Source organism: Grus americana, chromosome 4 (assembly GCF_028858705.1).
Source record: "Grus americana isolate bGruAme1 chromosome 4, bGruAme1.mat, whole genome shotgun sequence".
Taxonomy (NCBI): domain Eukaryota; kingdom Metazoa; phylum Chordata; class Aves; order Gruiformes; family Gruidae; genus Grus; species Grus americana.
Window position 1 is genome coordinate 77,192,266 of NC_072855.1, and position 20,320 is coordinate 77,212,585.

Consider the following 20,320-nt stretch of genomic DNA (forward strand, 5'->3'; position numbering starts at 1 on the left):
AGGTGTATTTTTGTATAGATTAGCTTGTGGTTTCCATCTGAATTCTCAATGAGACTGCAGCTGTAGTGTGACCTCAACTTTTTATTTATTTATTTATTTTTATTACTTAGCACAAATTTTAAGATAGGAAATAATAGCAAGCTTATTGGACTTGAAGACAATCCCTAGTGGTATACACTTTAACTGGGGTATAGCTGTTAATATGTCTGTGATATAATTCCTCACAAGTAAAAGTTAGCCAGAGAGCCTACTTACTTGAAGCAAAATAATGGTCAGGGCAAATGTCCTGGGATCTGTAAAATCTACTGTTTCTAAAATTTAATCTCCTTTATGAAAGAAGGCTATGAGAATTATGCACCTGCGAAGTTGCAAAGAACACTATACTATAGTTAGCTAAAATGGACCAAATTCTTTCCTCATGCAAACTTCTGAAGTCAATGGAGTTACAAATGTAGGGAGTTTGGCCTGCAGCATCTCATGGGTGACTGGTGTAGCAGCTCTTGGGGACACTTCATGCAGCATTACTGTAAGATATAATTTTGTAACAGGTATCAAAACAGTCTTAGGAAGCTTTACACTAAAATGACATGCTTGTACCTTTGAAATATTGGAACTTTCTGGCACAGCCTGACCTATTTCTGTGAGTAGGCTTGAAACCATTTGGGCATGCTCAGTGGCAGAGTAACTGAGTACAAATCGCTCCATTGTGCTATACACCCACACAACTATCCCCCAAAAATGCAAACTGGTGACAAGTATAGACACTATCCTGAGATGACTCCTGATCTGTGCAAACCAAAATCAGCTCATAAGGATGGACAAAAATACAGCTGAATGGTAGTACGCTCTCTTTCCCCCTTTCCCATACTTCAAACCACGACACTTTCTTGTGCACCCCTGTTGAAGTCTTAAGCACCAAGGACACAGTTTTAGAGCATGGAGGAAGGAATGAAGAATTGTGTTCTGTGTCCTTTACATGAGGTGCATGGTAACAAAACAGGAGAGCTGCTCTTTTGTAGTCAGATAAATTTTTAATCCATCTGTGATAACTGCTTCTCATCAAACTATACCTGGGTTTAACATCTTTCCTAAAATTTATAGACTGTTAATATAGGAATTAGAAAGAGTTGAAGGACCACATAGGTATTTCTGTTTCCCTCTTCACTTCACGAAATGTTCTGAATACAAAGCCACTTAATTGTATTTCAGGGTCCTCTTCCACAAGAGACAGATTTTACTTTCTTAAAATATTCTTCACTTCCGAAGCTGAACAGCTACCTCAACGCCTCCATGAATCCCAGGATTTTAAAGGCAGACATTTTTCCTCCGTGGTCAGAAGAGTGTAAGTGCCATCAGATTATACTGAGATTACACATAGATCCAGACTGATATCAATACACACACATATATATGGTTCATATGTTATTCTACTGTCTCATCACCTCACTCAGGAATGAAGGCCCTGTTCAGTGAAAGACTGCAGATAAAGTGAGCATGACCTACAGGAACAATGACAGAGTCTGTGCTCTAAGCAAGTGCAGTCAGACAGGATAGTACGCTAAGCAAACAGAAAAATGTGGTGGAGATGGGCAAGACGATTAAAAAAAAAATTAAATCGGGTTTAACAGAAAGCAGAAAAGTAGAAAGCTCAGCTTGTCCTTATATGATTCAAGCTACATTTGCAAGTGAGTGCACTTTCTACTAATAGAAATAAAGATCTGCGCTGACAGTGTTTTACTTGAAACTGGAGGAAAATTAGTTATTTAAGATAGAAATAAAATGAGTCCACGAAGCACTTTGCAGAAGCTCATACAATCCACTGCAACACTTTTGGCTTACTGAACACTTTGAAACAGAAACTGAGCATTTCAGCAGAAGTTAACCCAGCTCAAGAGTCCTTGAAATTGGCTTTTGTTCATCACCCATAGATTATCTACTCTCATAACCCCTCCTTCCTTTCTGCACTCTCTTCTTTTATTATTATTCATGATTTGTCGGCAGCCAAGAAATTCCTCTGGGTTTCAGTGATGAAGTGCTTCATTTGGACTAATTGTTTCATTTACTTTAATGTTTCATTTACTTTAAAAGAACAAAGAAATATGTCGAAGCACATTTATTCTTTTGAGGCCACTTTTGGATATCTGTTGCCAGTTGTTAGGATTTTTGGAACTGAAAATTTAACTTTCAAAAATATTTTAAGTCAAAGCAGCACACACTATAGATGTTCTGGAGACATGGTGAAGAGAGCACCAAAGTTCTTGTATTTGTGCCACTACACATTTCACTAATTTTCCCAGACTGCCTTGGCAGATCTCAGATATGACACCACTGAATTAAGGTTCTACATCCTCTGCTCCCCAGACAAACAAACAAGATTTAAAACAGCAATGTCTGCTGCAAGTGGAGTGGAGGGTAGGAGCAGAAGAGAAAGAAATAGGATAAACTGGTATAGGAGAACTATAACATCAGGACAGTAGAAAAGAGGCAGGAATTTAGGGATGGAAATGGGAACAAAACAATACTATGTGGAAATATTATTAGTAAATGGGAGACTTAAACAGCCAAAAAAAAAAATATTTGAAAATCACCATTTTAAAGCATACTTTTCCTTTGGCTGTACCTGGACCGCTATCCATTTTAACTGTTCTCTAGTCTCCCATCCCAGTGCCTTTGTGGCTAACAGATTAAAACTCTACTACCAAGAGAATGCCATGTACCTTTTATTATGAACTTTTATGGCATTACTTCCTTATTATACCAGTACTCAGTAATATGAAGAATGTTAACAGCCATTTGACCTCAACCATTTGCATGTTTCTGCATACTATACAGTTGTGAAGGGAATACAAAATAAACCTCTATGTCATACTTCTTGCCTTGCTGACAACAAGCCACCTGTGATCCTAATACTGTGATATATTATAGGCTTTTGTGCAAGACTGAAAGGAGCTAGTTTGGTGCTACAGCTGATTAACCCTGAGACAAATAGAATAAATAAAGGAAAAAAGACTTAATTTTCACAGTTTACAATTGTGGCATGTACCCTGATAGCATACACAGATGAAACTTCATGGCTTTTATTTATTCTTGTCCTTTATGGACAAACCAATTAATGCTATTGTGTGAAGCATACTCTACTTGCTCACTGTGTCCAGTCTACTGAAAAAACCCCAGTGCCCATTATTTTGATATACCACCCTAGCATGATCTCTAGTACATCGTTTCTTCAGATGATGTGTGCAGTGGAGTCTGTGGCAGCTGTTAAATCAGTATTTAGTTCACTGATGCGAGACACCAAATTGAAAGAGATTGACTTAGTGTCCTGGGCATCCTAGCCATAAAATGTGACATACTACACCTCCTTAAGTATTGCTGTCTGGAGGAGTGACAAGTTTAGGGAGAAGATGTATCATTGCTATCAGCTCTATTGTGCAATGAAACTCTTGCTCAAGTAATGATGCCTACATAAAGCCTATTTAAACCAATATTCTTTTAGTTGAAGCAACTTAGAGTCTTTCTTCTTTCAATGGTCTTTGGTGTTTTCTGGGAGATTTCCTTCAAGGACATTCTGAAGTGGAAATAAGTTTACACATTATTCCACAGCTACATCTGAAGATAAAGCAGCTCAGTAGTTTGGAGATGCAGCTGGTAATATGCACAGTTACTTAAGTGGCTGTGTACTCTGAAAGTCAGCTGCTAAGTTTCAGGGATACAGCCACATTTTCCCCTGTTTAATACTTACCAGCTTTAAGATTTCTTATTTGTAGTCTGTCAAACTAACATTTAAAAACAGAAGACACTTGAATTTTAAATGGAATTACACTGAGAATTTGCATGTCTCACTAAAGAATAGACTTGTTCATTTGGTATTTTTCTTTATATAGACCAGAAAATAAATAGTATACCTTTTTGTGTCATGCACTTGGGCATATTTGTATAAATGCTGCTTCTCCTTATCTTGAAGCCAAACAGATTGTAAATTTTTACTTAATACTTGAACAAACCTGAGGAAAGCTCTCATACAGGCAGTTCTTTTTTTTCCCTGGGAATTCACAGTGAACCTGTTTCATAAACCATTCAGGTTGTATAAAGACTTGAGCTCCGGCTCGTACTGTAAGGAGCAAAGAGGATTTTGACACCATAAGATAAATGGAATGGCGCTGTCCTGGCTCTCTCCAGTAATCACAGGAAGATCTTAGATAATTTGCCTGCGTGAGACACCCAGCCCTCAGATGGCCAACAGCAGGTAAGGTGAGTCCCATAGAAGAGCAGCCCTTCCTCACTTCTTATGTGATCAGCTGAAACTTTAGTGCGTGTCCCCACACTATGCCAAATGTAGTGATGCATAGGAAGCTAACGTTATGTTTGAATGTTAGTCTGATTTCAAGTTTATAGTTAATACTGAATTAAAAATTGTTCTGATTTGCAAATGCATCATTTTCTGTAAAACCTATTCATGTTTTGAAAGGGATGTATGTATTAAATCTCAACCCTAATACTAAACAAGGACCTTGCATGGGTTAAAAACCAAACAAATAGCTGATACTGATGATGGCAGGACCAAAAAGAAATTCCAGTACTCAAGTATAAAAGCGTCTCTACAGCAGCAGCCTAGCGCTCTCCTCGATTCTGGGACTGCTGGCCAGTCTGAAGATTTTTCCACAGAGGAGAAGAGGAAAGATTATTGAGTACATGAACCATCTTCTTCCCCCAGAGTATGCCACATAAAGTCTACCTCTTGCCAACTGAGTTGCAGATCTTGTAACACCATGTTTTCAAAAAGTATTTACTAAAGGTCCATGGCTGAAGTCCAGGACTGCAGCTCAAGACCAAATTCACAGGCATCTGACAGGCATTGCATTCACCGTGCCAAGCAACCCATCTACAGGAATGAATGCTACTTCCTCCACCAGACCAATGTCTTTGTAATCTATTAACTCTCCCACATCACCCCTTCCCTCCTGCCTTCTACTATTCCATATTCCTACATGCAAGGAAATACTGAAGTCTCTGCTTTCTTTCACTTCTCTAGCTTCATAATTTCCACAGCTTGCTATCACCAGGTTTACTCAAGGCAGCTCCCTCAGATCAACAACCTTTTTCTGGCAGAGTAGAACCAAGAAAGAAACCAAGAAAGAGCCTAAGGCTTTCCTGGTAAGACATGCTTGTCCCATCTCAAAACCTTGCTGAGCAACAGGTTTTTCCTTTTATTCTTTGTTCACATTACTCTAAGAGTTTCAAACACATATTTTTTGGTACTCTGGTACATTATACCTTTTGTGCAGCTTTTGCTCCAAGTCAATAGGTTTTGTTTCCTTTCCAATTTCAGATTCCATTCCTGCCTCTTTTGTTTCTGTCTTTCTAGACAAATAAGTAGTTTCCCTTCACTATGATTTGTCATTGGTTTTGTTTTCCTTCTTTTTTTGTCTTTTGTACAGCCTGACTCTTCATGTTGGTGTCCTTTGACTTGATTCTGCGCTGTAGCTTCCTTCCTGGAATATCTGCAATGCTTTGATCATTCTCTTCTCTCCCCTTGTTATTCTGTTCCTCAACTGAGAAAGATATATTAACACCAGAAGCTTTCCATTCTAGGTGAGAGGGCAACTTTCTCCTTGGAGACACTGTCCTGCCCAGTTTTACATTTTGCCTTGTTATTGATATTAAATTGACAATGAATGTTGGCTGCTTATGGAAACTGGGGACATAATTCTCACCATAAAACATTTACTGGAGTAAACTCAACCCAGCAAACAAATTGATGTATACAAGGGGAACAATATAAAAGCTATCAGAAGGGCACAGGTTTATTTTATGCAGATGTACAGTTTGCATATTATGGGACTCAACAGCACTCAAGTTTCCAATAACTTCTTTTTTTGCTTGACCAATTTTCTTCATTACTTATAGGTCCCTGCAGAATTCAGTGCTGTTATTACAAACATATACATTACAGAAGGAACACAGCCTGACGTGCATAGCTTTTTAATAAGATTTTCATCAGCTGCTTTTACTGACATTTTTTCCTTTCTCTTACACCCTGCTTTTAATGTCTCAGTTTTCATTCGATACTGTAAAACAAAAGGAGTGGAATATTACCACAGAATGTGTTCATGACTGAATATAAAAATAATCACACAATGCACTTGAAGCATGAAGGCTCTGTAGGCAACTTCTGTTCTTGTTTGCATATGCAATCTATGCCTCTAGACTGGAAAAGTTATCCTCTTTTCCTATATCAGATTAAACCCTCCCAAAAAAAAAGCATTATCAAAGCTTAGATTCATAATTGAAAATAATCCATATTGAGTTTTAAGTCTAACATTCAAAAGTAGGCATGCATATTTGTGCAAAGAATTTTATGAAATCTTCCAAGACCTGCACTTGTGAAACCGTACCCCACAAGTCGGTGTTCAAAACTCATCCCATCTCAAAGGATATGAGCCAAAATAAAGTATCCTTTAATCACTGAGGACTGATTGTGATGTTCTAAATTTTAATTATTTGAGGTAACACAGTCAGCAAAAATAAGCAGCAGTTCTCCATCCTACCAGAGATGGCAATAAAATGAGCGCTGATGGTTGTCAATTCAGGTCCATCAGGACCTGAGACAAGTTTATTCTGGCTCTAGGACACAGCTCTGACTCATACCAAAGAAGTATATTTTAGGTGTGGCTACATTTACTGAAGAGTGATCTGTCCGCAAAATCAAATTGTTTGTCATGATCTAAACATTTAAAGAAAAGTAAAAATCCCTTGCTAATTTTCTCAGCTCACATGTCAATACTAGTGATGAGATAATCAATGGGATGCATCTAATATCCCTGTTGACCAATCTCTGCCAGCAGAAAAGAGGTTGAAGGAAGTGTAGTACATTTGTTCCAAATGTTTTCTTCTTTGGTGTGGGGTATAACTTGTGTTCCCTCTTAAAAATGAGATGCTTTGTGATACGAAAGGGAGAAAGAGAGTAAAGCGTTGCACTCTGTGGTCAAAGGAGGTGGAAAGTAAACTTGCAATGGGATTGCATGAGTAGGCAAATAGACCTCTACTCACTTCAGTGGATTTCTATCAATGATGATTCTTAATAAACCTCTTTTTTCCTTAGCTCACAGCTATGCTCTGATGCATGGGGCTGGCTTTGTCCCAGCTATGCTCTACCTCTGGCAGTTATGATAGATGAGGGATTCAGATTCATGACCCCTTTACTTGCATTTGAAATAGGCTACAACATTCTGGGCAAATCTGTTTTATTCTTTCCATCCCCATAAATACCGGCAGACACTGTGAAATCTGACCTGCATTAGCTCAGATCTGATACCCACCACTGATGCACTGCTCACAGCACTGCCAGAAGAAGGTTATGTTGAAGTGTTCTGGACAGCTTTACAGATTGAAAATGCCAGTGCCAGCATGTCTCAAAAGAATCTCAAAACTTTACTATTGATACAATAAATCTGAAGAAGATGTATCCAACAGCAGCACAGAATGAAGAAAAGCTGCTAAGGGCAGGGGGAAAGCTGGGAGAAAAAAAAAAAAGAGGCTAAAAAGTTTGGAGTTCACGTTCACTATTATGAATACTGCCTAATTTTTTTGTCAAGAGCTCTCCATTCATAGATCATGCAGGATGCTTAGTCTCATACCTGTAATGGTGAGGCAACACATCCAGAGTTAGTCAGAGAGAGTCTGACAACTAAAATTATTCCCAAATGCTTGGATACCTTGCAACCTGGCAAGTAAACCCGCTGCCTACAGATACTCCTCTTAACATCTGGTGGTGTGATGATTCTAAACTTGTGCATTCACACAAAGACAGGATATTGCCCACCCTGCTAAATTCTCTAAAGCAAAATTCAAATAATATGTTACCAAGGATGGGAGTCTTGAGAAGCGTGTTCACATCACTGCAATACTTCAGCAAAATTACAGCTTTCCATTCCTCTGGGCTCTGTCTGTACGGAACAACATCCATAGGGCAAAAGAGGAAGGGCTGAAATTCAAAATAAATCACCCAAAAATTCAGAAGTGCTACATTTCTTAGAGTGATGAAACATGCCAAAAAGCTGCATGAAGTTGTCTTGCTATGAAGAGAATGAGAAAGGTCTGAAAATTTTCTTCCATCATTGGCAAATTCTGACTGATAATCAGGAAAGTTATTAGTACGTACCCACATATTCACATACCTACTGTACTTTGGAAGTCAAATTCAGTAGCAGATCATTACATTGAGGCCTAGTATTAGTGCAAATCAGAAATTAAGTGTGGCTAGTAAAATATCCTTCTTGCAACAATCTAACTAGATTATCACAGAGATAATTTTAAAAAGGCTCAAATTCCTACTTTACTGCTCATTTAGTCACGCAAGAAGCCATCCTGTTTCTCTTTTGCCTCTGTTAACATAGATATTAAGTTAGATCCCAGATTTTATCTGCCTGTAATGGAGCTCTCATAGTTACTAGGAGCACTCAGTGAAGTTATTTGACAACACTTTGCTCATTTGTCAGAAGCAGTAGTATTTTTGTTATTAAATTTTACTTTGCTGTGGCATCTACCTAAGACTGCCAACTGCAAGGTTTTGTACACTGTGCTACGACATTTCTGCTCCTACAGTTAGGTCCAAGTTGTATTAAAATTAAATGAGTATTTTGAGTGTGTTTTGAGTCAGCTCTGATTGCTTTAAGCTTTGGTTGTATCATCAGACAAAAAAACCCCCTACAAATAGTAAAAAAATATATATTAATGACTTTTTTTAAAACCTGTAATTTACAGCGACATTTAACCTACCTTTTCAGAACTGCAATTTCACAAGTATGTAATTACATTTGACCACTGATAATCATAGAGACAAATAAAATAAGTCACATTTAAGATGACCTTTCTTAATTGATCTTTGCCTGCAATTAATTATCCATTGTCTGTATGTATATTATTTACAATCAAGAAACAATTTATAATAATCTTTTATGATTACATCATATTTTTCTAGATGAAAAATGATATAATGTGTTGCTTAGTTTCTTCTATCCCAACTCAACAGGTGTTTTGAAAAATAATATACAAAAATTCACTCTCAGTGAAAAGGAGAAGATGCAATATCAGAGACATAATATTCTGCTTTACAGGAATTTAAAAAAATACATTCTCCTTTTCACAGCTGCCATGTGACCAATTAATAAAAGACCTAAGCAACTATTTGACTTCAGCATAATGAATGCTAGTCTGCAAACAGAAATCACATAATTTCTGGGATTAGAGCTGAGTTCTATATTCCCCATTTTCAGACATGATTCCTTCCATTTGGTTATTTTTAAAATCTTGTTTCCTTTAATTTAAATTCCCTTTCTTCCTGATCTTTCTGTAACAGTGAAATTATAGTGCAAGTAACATAACAAGGACGCCAGAGAGCAAGGTCTAAGGGGACTGCCCATTCTCCATCATCTCCCCTTCTGCCAGGCAGCACAATTCTGACATGGCCCTCATAGGCCAGGCAGGATACTCGTGAACATCTGAGCTGACTTTAGCCACCTGCACTTCAGATCGTGACTCCCATTGCTTGTGATGATAATGACAACACTAAGCTTTCCCCTTTAGCTCTAGTAAAAACAATGGATGCATTTTATACCTGAAACCAGCTAAATCACACTGATATGCAAAGAGTCGCTTAGAAATACCTTAGACTAGTTATTTAGGCAACCTGTGACTGAACACTTACTTATCTCCAAGAAGAACTTCCACTGCTAATGGAGAAATATAACCTGCATCCCTTATTTGCTCTCCACAGATCTTTGTCTTCCATCCCCACCCTTATTTTAGCAATTAATGAAGTCAATGTCTTTCCATTGATTTCAGTTGTCTCCAGCAGAAGCCTCCAGCCCTGCCTCTGGGAGCTGCTTTCAGCCCTCTTGGCTAAATGGAATTTGTTAGCTTTGCAGTATTACGTATTAATTTATACCAGCATGTCTGACAATCTACCTGGGGGGCAGAAAGGCTATAATTTAATATTTTAAGGTACATTATGTTCTTTAAATCATGTGTGTACATTAACTGAATGAAGAAGTTAACAGAAATTAAGTTTTATATAATAGATTGCAGTATAAACTAATAAGAAATAAAGGAATGTTAGTCACCACACCATAACAAAATATTCTCACATCTACACATGCCCTTGGAGAATTGTTACCTCATGCTCTGTGTGATGGATGTCTACCAACAGTGGGCTTTGTTGTCTGAGGTGACTCACCTGGAATTAGTTAATGCTTCTAAATGAAGCCAAGGAATGTTAACATTTTAAAGAGCTCAGTGATACAATAAAACCCTTACACTGGATTTACAGCATTGGCATCATATTTAATTTTAGTATCTGTAATGTTTTTCCACTTTACACGTAGAGAAGTGGCAGAGGGGTTACAATTAAATTCTAGAGCATCCCTACGCTGCTATTAAAACCTCTTTTTCCTCCTCTAATCCCAAATCTAAAATGACTTTGGTTTCTGTATCGATCTGCTGTTACCTCAGGATAAACAGATATGTATCTTTAAAATTATATTCTGTAATACCCAAATTGGCACACCACATAAACGAATCACTGAAATGACACAAAAGTAAATGGAGGAACAAAAGATTCTTATAAACCATATTACTATTCCTACTGGATATTAAACACCTGATTTTTTCATGCCATATTTATTCTGTCTTTAGTGTACACACTCCTTAGGACAGACCATTTTTTATGGTATCTGAAGGCAGCAAATTCTGTAAAAATTTGCATGCAGTAAATATACCCAATAAACACTGGAAAAGATGGGCTGGGCCTAAAACCTATTGAAAGTCAAATGAATATTTCAATTCAAGTTGCTTTGGATCAGTCCACAAGCGCAAACCACCTCTTGTAAATAAACATTTTAGAATATTAAGTCATAAAATATTCCTACTTTCTTGTTCAATACCGCCTTCCTTACATTATTCACCTCCCAAATTATATATCTATATATACATATATGTACACAGACCCTTTTCCAGAAGAGGGACTTAACATACTGAGACATTATAGCTTTCTTAGTATGCTTCATACTCTTCCCTCTTTTGCTATTGCCCCTAATGATCTATTCCTACCCACTTTTAAGAGACCAACTAATCCAACTGCACCTCTTGCTAACAACAGATCTTTAGAAATGTATTCTAATGGACTCTCTGAAATTCACGATTCCTCTCACTTTTGACTGAGATTCAGAGTTTTCAATGGCAGCTCCACGTTCTCACATCAGAAAAAGAGATTACTCCCTGAACATGCTTAAGCTTCATGCACCAAATACAAACATCTAACAGCCCCTTGGAAATTATATGCTACCATACAACTATGAAACAGATTTTCTACAATGCCAGTGGGACCTCATATTTCTAATAGCTTTCTGCTCCAGTAGTCCTGAAAGGAAAATGTCCAGGTATTAGCAATAAGCACTATTAATAGTTATTCACTAATCGTAATATTCCATGATATGATACCTGAAGTAATATATCTTAATGTAGGCTTCAAAACCATGTGCCAAGGAAAGCATTTAACTTGCACCTGTACTTGTATATATTATTCACATGACTGAATGCACAGAACAGGACAGTACCAATGAAAAATTACTAAACAAGTAACTCACTAACCACTTACATGCATAATCTTTTACTTTATAGTAACTATGACGCAAATTTAAGCATGGCAGACAGCTGTCCACCACTACAAATGTATTCTTACATAAGTTTTCAAATCCCTGCATGTAGGATCTCAAGAGTCTCTGACGCTTGGAAGCTATTTTATTAGCCAGTCAGAATTTTCACATCTTTTTCTCCTCAAAATAAAGCAACAAAATCAAACTCAAATCTGGTGTATTTTTTATATCAAGAATAGCAGAACAAAAAGTCAGTAAAACAACAAGATTACTGCCTAAATATTACAGAACTACTTCCTTTTTTCCTGTTTTTTTTTTTTAATTTGAAGAAACTTCATCTGCTGTAAAATAAAATCCATTCTTTTCAATCTGAAGTAGAACAAGAAGTTACCTACTATATAACAGATAGGCTCAGAAGCCTATCCAACTAACAAGGCCTCTGTGAGACCTGTCGGGGTTTATCTGTCGGTTATCGTGCTGATGGAATGTGAGCGCGGGTCCTGCACTCTGACCGCAGCGCCTTTCCAGACCTTGTCCCAAATGGAAACAAAAACCAGTTGTGACCATCAGAAACCTGATTAATTGAGAGTGGCATTCTGAGCCTGGTGTTGGTGACCCAATGACTGGGAATTGCCCTGGAGGTTTACAGTCTCATGTCCTTCCCAGGGTAGCAGTCACACATGTAACAAAAATGCCTAGTTAAATTACATTAGCCAACTACTGTTTACAAATTTCAGGATCACATACGGTCTGCCGATTGTTTGGCACAAATAAACACAATCAGCCCTGGCATTTGAAGCTGCTGACAGATTGCCAGGCACTGGTGCAGATGGTGGCAGCACAAGAGCACTAATTACCAATGACATTAATGATGAGGTAACCTGTCTCTCTTCAGCTAATAAACAGATGCAATGTGTTTCCTATTAATTTTTTTTTCAGATAACAAATTGTTTAGCTTTAATGGTAGAGAGCAACAAAACCAAATTATCTGTTCTTTGCAGAAATTTGTTTTCCGCTAATTGCTCTAAACAATCAATAAAAGAATTACAACTGGCATTATCCCACTGGGAACAGAAGCAGCGAAGTCAAAGTCAATTAGCTTCCTATAGTATGATGCACTCAGACGGAAAGAGTCATTTCAACAGAGTGTAAAAGTCAAACTATAAAGTATGCAGTTTCATGAACAAAGCAGACTTGGATGGAAAAGTTAACAGGGGGCTTTTACATACCTGTCAATTCTTCGTATATCACTGCAGTTTCCAGTTTTTCTTTAGATGCTTCCAAAAAAGGGTAAAAATCATGTAAGATGACATCCTTGGATCTTAGAAGGCTCTTTGTCTTAGGAGCGCACTTAGGGCTATAATTCTTCACAAGTCATGGCTAAGAAATATCTCATCTACAGAATAAAAAGAACAAATAACCAGCTCAGTTTTATCAATGTGTCATTAGTACAAATAATACGGAAAAGCTGAGGACTCAACAGTGGCTAATGAAATATTACGCAAGTGGCCAAAATAGCTGCCATAGTTGACTTCCCAGCCTTTTCTCCACTATTCTCAATGGTGGTAAGGGGTGGCAAGGAATAAAATAGGGCAACTGTTGTTGCCACACGATCAGTGCTTAATATAATGGTTGTGCTTCAAGTGAGGAGACAACTTCAGTGGGACTGGGAGTCCCTGCCTTGTGTAAGGACTAGATACCAGCAGTGTGCTGAATGACTGTCCGTGCTCTCAGAGGCAGGACTTCAAGCTCTTGCTGAGACTCTGAAAGTCCTGAGAAGTTGGATTCCTGTGTCCTGCAGAGTCATGGCTCCTGGCCCCACCGAGCAGTGCCTCTCACCAAAGCCCACAGCCTGTCCAGGAGGAAGCAGCCGAGAGGCAGTGGCCCCCATTCCCTCACACACTAGCCAGCTAGCAGCCTCTTGGCCCTGTATGCACAGAAAACCCTGCCGTCCTGCTCCAGACAGGGCTGCTGCACAAAAAAGTCGTGATATCCTGTTTCAAAATTGAGAAGCAGTAATGTGTATTTTTGCATATATCCCCATTTCCCCCACCATGGGTTTCTGATACAACAGAAAGCATATATAGATATCTATACTGACTATTAAGGTTGAATATTTTAACTAATAGCAATTGATCAAAGCAGCAACCATGTAGCAAGGACAAGTCACCATCCCTGCAGGTATTTAAAAGATGTCTAGATGTGGTGCTTAGGGACATGGTTTAGTGGTGGACTTGGCAGTATTAGATTTATGATTGGACTCAATGACGTTAAGGGTCTTTTCCAACCTAAATGATTCTATGATTCTATGATTATCCGCATCAGAAAAAAGTTCAAGCACATCATATATAGACATATACTGCTAGAATAACTTCTCATTGCTGTTTTATCTGATTTTCCTCAAATGCATGGAGCTTTAGATTTATTTTTTAAACATTATTCATGGATTATTCCAGTGCATTCAATTAAGTCACATTTTAACACACTTTGTGTTGATCATAACTCACTTTGTGTGTTGCAAGAGTCACGTCCACATTATTTCACATTAATTTCTTGCACCCCGCAGTTCCTCATCAGTGAAAAGCTTAGTAGCATATAATTTGCCCTGGAAAACTGAAATCATAGAGCTTTACATGAACCCTTGACTGATTTAACATCTCTCTTGGGCTGAGCTCCTGACTCTTCTACTAAGGAGTGGCTAAAGAGCCAAAGTGCTCTTGCACAGGATACTTAAATGACAGTGCTTGTTTTCCCCAGATGATTCCATCAGGATACTTTCCTGCACAAGTTTATTCTTCTACCACAATGTCTCTAATTTTACAGACAGTAAAAATTGCTGGCCACCCAAAGTCTTCATACATTGAGCAATGTTTTCAGCAGTGATGTAATGCTGTATTTGAAAACACATTATCTCTCCACTTTCTACTTAATGCTATTGCACACAAAGGAGTCAATTGACTTTGTAATGCAAGCACAATTGCAAAGGCATCCAAAACTTTCGTTAAAGACCACCTATTTTTTCCATGAGCTATCAGAAACAACACAGGCAGGCTATTTAGAAATGAGTAACAATGAATGGCTGTTCTGAGCTGGGAAAGGTTTACATATATCCTCACAGTTCTCTATTCAGAGCTTGTAAATAACAACAGCATACAAGACCTACAGCCACTAATTTAGCACCACATTGTGACTCCCCCTGTTTCTTTCCATTTGCCTCAAGCAAAGTCAAGTTCTAGTGACCTTTTTTGGCCAATATATATGAAACTGGTTCATGTGACCTTGGTACTGTTTCGTACAAAGCATTAAATATCTCATACAAAGCAAATGGTACAGTTTGCTGACCATGAAATTCCTATGACTGGGCTTAAGTTGGTTTGTCTATGCATTGCTGAATAATTAAGGGTGGGATTAAGTTTTGTTGAAAAGGAAAACAAACATTTTGTTTAGTTTTGTGGCAAAACATTGCTAATTCAGAGGCTCCTCTGCTGCTAAGCAAAAAACCAAAATCTTTAAGCAATGAAAACAATTATGGTATTTAACAGTTCTCAGTTTTTCTCCTTATCCAGGATTCTTGTAAAATGAAGACATCATCTTTCTATAGATATATGTGCAACAATTAGTTAAGCCACCTGTAACATGTTATATTTTCCTATGCATAAGAGAGCATGTGGTGGTTAGAACAGATACTTGATACAGAAGGAAACATCTCTCTTATATAGACTGTTTACAAAGCCACTTGCAAAATTTTAAAAATTGCTCTGTCTTGCTTACTTTTCCAGCAGAGATGTTTTCTTCCTGTGCTAACGCAAGACAGATTTCCACAGAACGCCAGCTGAGTGCTAACATTTGTTCTTTACAACATATCCCTCTACAGATGAGACCAAATTCTGCTTTCCTTCTCATTTTGGAAACTACTGTGTAAGGAACAGTTGCACAGTGTCATTCTGAATCACAAGTTTTGCTTGTGATCTGTAGAATCTATCATCTCATGTTAGACCATTTTTTTCCTTAATGCTGGAATCCTCATATTTTATCATCTACAGACACACAGAGTGGGTATCTAACAAAACCTAAGTCAACTAAACCATGCAACTTTTGTTTTCCCTTCACAAACACGAAGCACTCCTGAAATGTTTATACAAATGAATGGAAATCTTTTATCATACTCTTTGCTCATCTGGATCACCTGAAATGCAAAGTGCAAAATTAAATTCCTACAAACAGTGAACTAGTTCATTCCTCCTTCTGCACTCTGTTACACTTCACCATGCACACAATGTGGTAATTGCTTTTGCTTGACTTGTTCAAACAGCCATTTTCATGATGTGACAGCTAGGGCACTAATATATTTATGCCCTTTGTAATCGGCCAGCACTGCTTGTAATTAGGTGCAAAGTTAATTAAGTGCAATACATCTAATAACTGCCTGCCAGTAATTGTAAAGTTTGATTTAGCACATGAACTGTCAAGGTGTCAGAATGGTGTGTTAAAAAATAAGTTGCTAACAGAAAAACAATCCTGCCACAAGCCAGAGAAAAGCACTGAGACAGTGAGTCAGTTGAGAAAAGGAAAAGATATTCAATACTTACTATTTCCAACACTGGGAAATGACCCCACCTGCATGTTGATAAGGTGTATTTTGCTTTATTGAACAACAAATTGAAACATATTTTACTTACCAGCCATTGCCTTCTCCTATTGACAACCCTCCCCTTTAAAAGCTATACATATGGTATAGAATTTTTTTAAGTCTGTAAATGTCTGTAAGAGAATAGATTTATTTTTTAAAAAAAATACTGCATAAAGAGGGTTATAAAAAGAACTAAGAATGCCTAGAGAGTCACATTTCATGTTTAGAGACCTGAGGTTGTTTCTTTTATTGCACAAAATACAGCCTTTCTTCTACTGAACATAAGAGAACATTATACATATCCGAACTACTTATATATAATACTAGTGTAAATAACTGTGCTTTAGTTAATTTCACTATTTCAATTCTTCACCTGGGAAAAACCCACGTTGTTCATTACTTTATTCACTACAGGATACCCTTTCTCCAAACCACAGTTTCAAACTGCTTGTTCTTGGTTTCAACTGTTTACTTGTGCTTTTATTTATCTTTTCATTTTTGCTGAAAACCAACTCCTCTCCTAATGATTGATCATCCCTTCTCCATGAGCACAAATGATGAGTTACTTATGTACCACACAGCAGAAAATACATGCATAGTTCAATATTTCGATTATTAACACGCTCACAGATGTATGAAGCTCAGAAAATTACACCTATAAGATATCAAGAGGGAAAGCACGGACAATGCTCTGAAGCTTTTTTAGGCCAGCAGATGCAAATAAATTGATGGAATTTGTACACATATAGGATAGCCCACAAACCTTGAGAAATAATCTAAGTTCAAGGACAGCACTGCTACTTCTAAAGCAATCACTAGTAAAGCTTTCTTTCGAAAATCCTTCACAAAAAATCAATGTCAGATAAGCTAATCTTTGTGGTTAGTTATTATGAACTGATATTTGATCAGGGAAATTATGCTCTAGATTGACATGAAATTAATAATGCTTGTTGTGTGGTGCCCAATGACAAAGGTAAATGCTAATAGCTCTGAAATCCTAATGATTGCCAAAGTACTCTTCCGAGCTTTGATTAGTGCTTGTGTTGTGCAATTATGCTTTTCTATAATTACTGTGAATTACCATCATGATATTATTATTCTCATATTTTTTTATTCCTCTGAAATTCTCAAAATTTCCTGCAGCTAAAAATGGATTTCATTTGCATTATCACAAGCTTTGATTGTTTAATGAAAAATAATTCCATGCAGACCCTCATGTTAAATTGTCCATTTAAAATTTTCCTGTTATCTAGATTATGTTGAAGTGCCCCTTCTTTCATTTATCATTTGCCTTTATTATCACAATCACTGCCCTTCCTTCATGCTAGATTTAGAGAGAAGGAAAAAATGAAAGGCGTTTTTATTCATATCCCTGTCTTCTGCCTGGAAGCCCTTTCCCTGCATGTTCTCCCTTTTCCTTAAAATTCCTTATTTGGAAAGCTTATAAATGCCAGGACATTTCAGCAAAATGTGGTAGCTATGCTAAAATACAAATTTCTTTGGTTGCAGTAGGGTCTGCAGAAGGCTACCTCAGACTTGTCTAAGGCTTAGAACCATGCCCTAAGCAAGTGAGATGACCAAGGGCCATCTTTGTCTATGCCTGATGGCTGCTGGATATTTCCCTCTCAATAAATAGACGTGAAGGGGCAGTGTGTGCTTCTTAGGAATGCCCATCTCTGCTTGGGGCACAGCTATGTCCACCTCACTGCTGAAATGTTTTTGGCAAGTGTGGATATCTTCATGTTTTTCAGTGCTGTAGTGGCTTTAAACTTCACAAGATAGCCTAAAATGACAACCATTTTTCAAAATGAGTCTTCATTTCAGTTTGAAAGAAATTTCAGGACTGATTTTCAAGGTGCTCACACTCCCTGTGAGCAGTATTAATCAACTTACCATTAATCAGATGGCTACTTAACAGCCTTGGAGGAAAAAAAAAAAACCCACACATGAGAACACCTCACCCTCAGAAATTAAAAAATAAATAAACAAGCCATTTGTTTGCATGTTTCCCAATAGATATTGTTTTTTAATGAGCAGGAAAATATTACTCGAAGTATTGATTTTTGTAGTCTTATTTTTTCCTATCTGTAGACATTAATTGATTTTCTCTTTCTTCCTTTCTCAGTAATCTTACAGAATATCTGATGTCTTATGAAGAAATGGTGGTTTTGGGGGCTTCTGAAAGCCTTGCTCTGTGACAACTTGCAAAACATGAGTGCAACTATGTGGTGTGGTAACACTCCAAGCATGTACTCTGCAATGCTGTAATGAAAATGTAACTTAAGCCATGCTCAAGACTAATCTTCAAAAAAACTTTTTAGGAGCAGAATGGAAAGAGCAATTGACTTCAGTAGATTTCTGGATACTATAAGCATTTCAAAATGCATATAGTACCACAACTGGTAAAATCCATTCAAAAATCAAGTTGCAAAAATTGCGGGAAATGTGGGTTTGTAAGAGTATGTAGGAGCCTTTCTCAGACGCACTGAGTTTGATAATTGTAAAAAAACAGCAGACAGACATGACCTGCAAAATTAAAAAGTATGAAAGTATCCCACAACCTAAAGAAGAGGTCATCTGCTATTTGAAATATTTCTTCCTACATATATCACTTCTGCATGAAGTGCATGTATGTTTAAATAGATGGACAAAAGGAGATGGAGAGACAGAATCTATTCTTCAAAATTCAGTGAAATTCAGTTAACTTTTTCTTGGTTTACATAGAAAGTTTTCATTTCTGTTACAATAAACATGGAAAAATATTGTGACCTTTGCACAGTTTTGATAGCCTTAAGGTCTGACTTGTATGTTTTTCAGTCTAGCTCAAGTTCACCATCATTTTGCTGCCTCTACATTAAAAGCCTTCACTGCAGTATTTCTATGAAAAGAGTAATTCAGTTACTTTTTAAATAGATTTTTGAGCAATTTTGTGATGTATTCACAAAAGCTGGACTAGAAGAAGATGGCCTAAATAACTAAATTTATATGTATTTTGCTACATACAGACAGAATACTACTTTGTTATTTTGTCTCCCTCATTTCTTTCCAGTCTTTTTCAACTGTTTCCATTTTCACCTCATATATGCATCTGATTTTTCTCTCACATACAAACAAGTCTCCTATGCAAAGTGTTAATATAACACGTGTGGTCACAATTTCACACTTGTAATATCAAATAGGTTCAAAGTTAGTCAGAATAAGTTTGACCATGCCCATATGTATTCTTAAGGAGACAAAACCCTGAATCAGATGAAGGAAAACAACCATTTTTTTAAAAAAAAATCTTATATAAGGATATATATCCCTTAAAGATTTGTTTTCGTTTTCACCATGGATAATAACAAATGGAGATACTTCATCTATAACTTTATTGTGATGTGGGGAAAATTGAGCCCACATAGAACATCTGTAGATTGCATCTTTTGAAGCAGTGCTCCACCAGTAAGATTTCATTCTGATAACTAAACAATGTTGGGTTTTGAAGCAGCAGTAGACACTCATGAAACCACGCATTCTTTTCATACATTTCTCAGAGCTGCAAATCTGTTCTTATTGCTTCCTAGATGGATCGTTGTTACACTAGGCTGTGTACATGTCCTGATGAGATGTGCTACACGGCCATCTCTGACACTGCCTTAAATACTGGTTCCGTATCTCCTAACCTAGCTAGGGCTGCCAAGTGAATGAACATGGCAGTGACACTGACAGTAACATTAGCATCTTCAACACTTTCATCCCAGTCTGCTTCATATCAGTTCTACTTGAAGTCACACCGTATTAAGAAGGGCTGTTATTTCTAGGTACCCAAAACAATGTTACATAAACAAACAAGCAGGAATAAGTCGTGCATCGGGCATTGACCTTGCCAGTGAGCTAAACTTCTCCAACTGGAACGAGTATAAATGTAAATTATTAGAGAAGGTCCCACCCACACTTCATGGAAACTTCCACTCTACCACCCACATGGACACTGCCCAGTCTTACCCCTCATATGGGAGGTCAGCACAGATCCTGCTTGTTTCAAAATTTTTCTTTTATA

The 20,320-nt window shown here is 37.4% G+C and overlaps 1 long non-coding RNA gene across 9 annotated transcripts in view; it reads right to left on the reverse strand.

Moving 5' to 3' along the window:
- LOC129206108 (uncharacterized) overlaps positions 1-20,320 on the reverse strand; it is a 156,429-nt gene that overhangs the window by 93,879 nt on the left and 42,230 nt on the right. For 8 of the 9 annotated variants that reach the window (XR_008576995.1, XR_008576992.1, XR_008576993.1 and 5 more), the window contains exon 3: positions 12,881-13,047. This is a non-coding gene — a long non-coding RNA (uncharacterized LOC129206108). Of the gene's footprint in view, positions 1-7,863; positions 7,985-12,880; positions 13,048-20,320 lie in introns of all 9 variants that reach the window. The other variant, XR_008576990.1, reaches the window with a different exon arrangement.